The sequence below is a fragment of the Miscanthus floridulus genome, chromosome 16, assembly GCF_019320115.1.
Source record: "Miscanthus floridulus cultivar M001 chromosome 16, ASM1932011v1, whole genome shotgun sequence".
In the NCBI taxonomy this organism is placed as follows: domain Eukaryota; kingdom Viridiplantae; phylum Streptophyta; class Magnoliopsida; order Poales; family Poaceae; genus Miscanthus; species Miscanthus floridulus.
In genome coordinates this window covers 23,987,723-23,993,288 of record NC_089595.1, presented here as the reverse complement: position 1 = coordinate 23,993,288, position 5,566 = coordinate 23,987,723, and the positions used below count along the sequence as shown (strand labels likewise).

Genomic DNA, 5,566 nt, shown 5'->3' with positions numbered 1-5,566 from the left:
CTCTCTTCTCCCTTGCCTCCTTCTCCTCCCTTCTCCTTCCTCTCCTCCTCCTCCTCCCCCCTTCTCTTTCTTCTTCTTCCTCCTCCCCTTCTTCTTCTTCCTCCTTTCCTTCCTCCTCTTCCTCCTACCTCCTCCTTCCTACTACGGGCGCGCGGGCCGGGGAGCCGGCGGCGGCGGGGCGGGCGCGCGCGCGTGTGTGTGTGGTGTGTGCGTGGTGTGTGTGCGTGTGTCCGGTTTTTTTATATTTCAAACCTCTTTGCCGAGTGCTAGATCCGGGGCACTCGGCAAAGAAAGTATTTTACCGAGTGCCCCCGATCTGGCACTCGGCGAAATAAAAAATTAAAAAAAAAATCCTGTCCTGGCTTTGCCGAGTGCCTAGGGCTAGCACTCGGCAAAATATTCACTTTGCCGAGTGCCAAACCTTGGCACTCGGCAAAATAATTTTTTTTATTTTGCCACCAACTTTTTTTCTTAGATTTGTATTTGTACCATGAACAACATGTTCAAATTTGGCACAATTTCATTGCTGTTTGCTATATTTCTCCACTTTATTTCGTTTTCTTGCAATTTTCTGGAAAATGTAGGTTTGAACTGCAGGTGCATCGAATAATAGTTTTGATCCATTCCAAAAATGTTCTTGTTTGTTAGTGTCACTTTATGCTAAATCTAGGAACTGTCTCCAAATTTCGATCAACGTGCTCACAGGGCAACATCGCGAACTTGTGTGCGAGTGGTTATTTAATTCTATAAAATTCAAACGAATCCCGAAAATCATGAAACTTGGCGAGATGTCATGATATCACATGCATATGCGGTGGTAAAAATTTGAAAACGTTTGGAAGACGTCATCACGTATGGTGTTCACAAACCAGGACATCATCACATGTGATATCTCATTACCTTTGAGGATCAGTCGTGGTCTTCTAGACTCTACCAAGAGTCTGGACGAATTTGTTGCTTCATCCAAATGTGTAAAAGATCATAGCCGCACTTAAAAGCCGAGTACTCTACCATTGAGTTAGCAACCCAGATAAAATAGGATCTCTTATATACGATCAAAATCTAAAAATCGATGAAATTACACCGGACGCTCCTGTCAAAACATTGAATTAGCAAGACATCAAAAGAAAGATTTTCTAATCCATTAAAAACACTAAAATACTGATATCACATGTGATGATGTCCTGGTTTGTGAACACCATACGTGATGACGTCCTCCAAACGTTTTCAAATTTTTACCACCGCATATGCATGTGATATCACGACATCTCGCCAAGTTTCATGATTTTCGGGATTCGTTTGAATTTTATAGAATTAAATAACCACTCGCACGCAAGTTCACGACGTTGCCCCGTGAGCACGTTGATCGAAATTTGGAGACAGTTCCTAGATTTAGCATAAAGTGACACTAACAAACAAGAATAACATTTTTGGAATGGATCAAAACTATTATTCGATGCACCTACAGTTCAAACCTACATTTTTCGAAAAATTGCAAGAAAACGAAATAAAGTGAAGAAATATAGCAAACAGCAATGAAATTGTGCCAAATTTGAACATGTTGTTCATGGTATAAATACAAATCTAAGAAAAAAAGTTGGTGGCAAAAAACAAAAAAAATTTTATTTTGCCGAGTGCCAAGGTTTGGCACTCGGCAAAGTGAATATTTTGCCGAGTGCTAACCCTAGGCACTCGGCAAAGCCAATATTTTGCCGAGTGCCAAACAGAAGGCACTCGGCAAAGAGGACGGCGTTGGGTACCGTTATCCCCGGGCGCCGCTTTGCCGAGTGCCCAACTTTGCCGAGTGTCTGGCACTGGGCAAAGTTTGGCTTTGCCGAGTGCCTTATTTTGCCGAGTGCCAGACACTCGGCAAAGCCCTATTTGTCGAGTGCCAAGTTTCGCCGAGTGCGGCACTCGGCAAAGGTGGCCTTTGCCGAGTGCCCGATATTTGGCACTCGGCAAAGATTTGAGCACTGGGCAAAGTCCCGGTTTCCTGTAGTGCAACGTGGTCTTGATTTGGACAAACTGAGAAGGCCAGTGATTTTATCAGAATATCCATCCTAGTAAACAAAGCCTTTAATTACATATTGAAGCTAGCTCTATAATTAATTGTATTGTTGTTTACAGTATATATTTGAATACTGTAAAGTTTAAGCCCCAACTGTCATTTCGCTCCGGGGCCTCAAATTTCTGGCGACGGCCCTAATACCAGGAAATAGACAAGCAGTGACATTTGTTCACTGAAGGTGAAATTAATTAAATTGTAGCGGCTGGAACAAAAAAAATCGAGAGTGCGACAGTGAGCAGGGATCAAGTTCTGTTCAGGTGACAGACAGTGGGGCGCACGTACTTCTGATGGACTGTTGGGCTACCGTGAGTCCCTGAGACTGTGACCTATGCCTGATCCAACTATTTGTTTTTTTGAAAAAGTCCCTGAACTTTTAAAACCATTCATTTTACCTCCCTAATCGGTTATAAGCGGTTTTCAAAAACAGTTTTGTCTTTTTTCTTTTTTATTTATTTCGGTTGAATCTTTGAAAAATTATAGTAAATCATAGAAAAATCATAAAATAGAAAATTCAATTTTGTTGGACTCCAAATGATTAGATCTACACAGTGAACATATAATATGGTATGCTTTAGTACAAATGTTTTGCTGTAGCTTTAGATCTATGCTTTTCTGTAATTAATTCATAGCTGCAGATTCTATGGTATAATTATGGTGAATTTTTTTATGGTGGGCTAACTTATATATAATCAATGAGTATGAAATTTTTACTACACTTCAAGCCTACAATAGTTAGCGCATCATAAAAAAATTCACCACAGTTCTGCTCCCAGGTGAGGCAGCATCCAAATACGCCCTACGTCCATGTAATCAATCTGTTCTGCTCCTGAGCTAGCGCGCACTCATCGTACTTTTCACAGTACACTCTTGCAACCCGTTAGGATTCAACCGTGCATTCCGCCTGATTTGTAAGTAACTTGTAAGCAACCCCATCACATCATTATTGAACGTACGTTGGCAAAGATAAACTCATCAGTGAGTACACCAATGGAATCGAAATTAAAGATAAACAGCAGCAGCAGCAGGAGGAGGAAGGCGATCGATCGTCGATCGACTAATAATTAAGAAGAGTAAGGCTGCTGCTGAGCGCAGTCCAAGCTGGGCCCAACGTCGACGCCGAGCAACTCGCAGTACCTCCGGAAGAAGCCGATCCGGTCGTCCACCTGCGGGACGCCGGTCTTACCGCACTCGATGCCGCCGTTGATGATGTTGGTGGTGAGCCCGAACCCCGCCACCCGGTTGGCGGCGACATCGGCGTCGGTAGGCCGGTACCGCCCCACCATCACATCGTGGCACGACGGCTTGGGCGCCCGGGGCGTCATCCAGAACCACAGCGCCGTCTTGAACGCCACCTCCGGATCGGCGGCCACCACCTCCGGGTTGCCCAGCCCGTCGAAGCCCAGCGCCTGCCCCGCCGGCCCGTAGTTGAAGTTCCACGACAGCTGGATGGGGCCCCGGCCGTGGTACGACTTGCCGGGGACGCACGGCCACCGCGTGCTGCTGGCGTCGCAGTAGTTGCTGGGCGGGCTGATCTCCTCCTTGAAGCAGAGCCCCCACGCGTAGGGCCCGTCGGGCGCCGTCGCCCACCCGCCCGTCGTCTCGTGCGAGATCTGCGCCAGGAACGCCGCCACCTCCCGCTTCCGTGTGGCGGCGTCGCCGTCGCCGCCGAACTCCGGGAACCGCGCCGCGGTGCGCAGGAAGGAGGTGAGGTGTAGTTGTAGAAGCCGTGCGCCGGGCACGCGGCGTCGTCCTTGTGCTTGAACATGTCGCCGTATAGCTTCTCCGTCACGATCGACGCCACGCGGCTCTTGCAGTCGTTGTCGTTGTCGTCGTCGCCGTGGTAGCCGAAGCCCGCCTCCGCCACGCCGGCGTCGGAGATCATCCAGACCGACAAGCAGGCGGCGGCGGCCAGCAGGACGGGGCGAAGGAACAACAGGCGTGCCATTGCTAGTTAGCTATTGCTATGCATGCAAGCCGTGGAGGCCGTGCACATATATATACTCCTCCATTACTGTGCATGCTAGTCGACAACACATTCACATGGCGGCCATGTGCATGGACGCATCCTCCTGGCCGTTGGGAATGGCGGAATTGAGGTGGCTGGCGGCGATATGGCTCATCTGTCTCCAGACTCACAGTTGACTTGATCTTGTTAATTCACCTGCGACATGGAGTGCTGATCTCATCCTTGAAATTTGGGCAAGGTCAACGGCCGCCCTGCATGTGCTGCGTCGACAAGGGCTCGTGGGCTGCTACCAGCTAGCTCCGTCCTCGACTGTCTGTATCGTCTACCGGGGCCGGCGGTATTGACAGTAGTTCAGGCATACTAGTTAAAATCTACGTACAATTTTGCCAAATAAATTTTACACATCTTGGTTACGATCTTAACGTTCTACGATCTTAGTTAGTAGAGCATACATTTCTACGATTTTTACGATTATTATTGCGATCCTACCAAAATTTTTGACCTAATTTAGAATCTATGATTTTGACAACTTTATACTATGTCAATAATCCCACAAAGTTGGTGCTTAGGGACGGAGGGAGAGGACATGGCGTGGCTCGCCAGCCTTGAACGACCGAGACAAGGAGACCTGAGGGGGCGGCCCAACGCCCACGAGGTGGCAAGGCTAGAGGCCGGCGTTGGCGAGAGATTAGCCCAAGCGCTTGGATGGGCCTGCACCTAATATTAGGCAAAATTTCACCATGAGCCATTTTATTTGTTTATTATCCCCTACGGCCTAGTTAATTTAGGCGTGGTAATTTTTCAGTGATGCGAATCGTAAATTTTGGGATGGACTCGTTAGTAAGTAGTTTTTTTTAAAAAAACTTGATTAAAGTTAGACAAGTTTCACTTAGAACTATATTGGATAAGGTCAAAGTAAGCTGTAATTTAGAAAAGATGAAGTATATTCTTTCAACTATGTTTTAAATAAAGTTCTTGTATAATACGTAGTATATTTTTTGTTTCCTTTTTGTTTTCTAATGAAATTTCTTTTACTATAATTTTTTCTAAACATATATGCTTTAAAAGGTGTAGGTGGGGGGGGGGGGGGGGGGGGGGAGGGATTGGGTGGTTTGTGCGTTTGTTCTAGTACAACCTATTGGATAAGAAAAGGGTTGTTTGCACAAAATTGTTCCAATAAAATGTTTTTCGCTCTGTGGAGCCTATTCAAAATTTTGTGTTTCATGTAACTTTGAAAAATTGGCTATTTAAAAAGTTCACTATAAAATACTTTTTGTTGAACCTGAGAAAGTTATGAATGATAATTTAACCATATCCAATGATAGTATCTTTTTATGTTTTATGCGATGAGTATAAATGCATGAATCGATACCCAAAAATAAAAGAAGTTATATAGGCTTTCTACACATCAAAGCAACAATGCGCCTCCATAGTCGTTTGGTGTTTGCAAGTGCTTTTGGCTTCTTGGTGCATCCTTGGCAAAGGACATGTGGACTTAAGAATATGAGATGTTTTAGATGCACTATTAGACA

The 5,566-nt window shown here is 45.7% G+C and overlaps 1 pseudogene; it reads right to left on the bottom strand.

The window, feature by feature from the left end:
- Positions 1-3,129: 3,129 nt before the first annotated feature.
- On the bottom strand, positions 3,130-4,013 carry LOC136513758 (chitinase 10-like; annotated as a pseudogene).
- Positions 4,014-5,566: the final 1,553 nt, after the last annotated feature.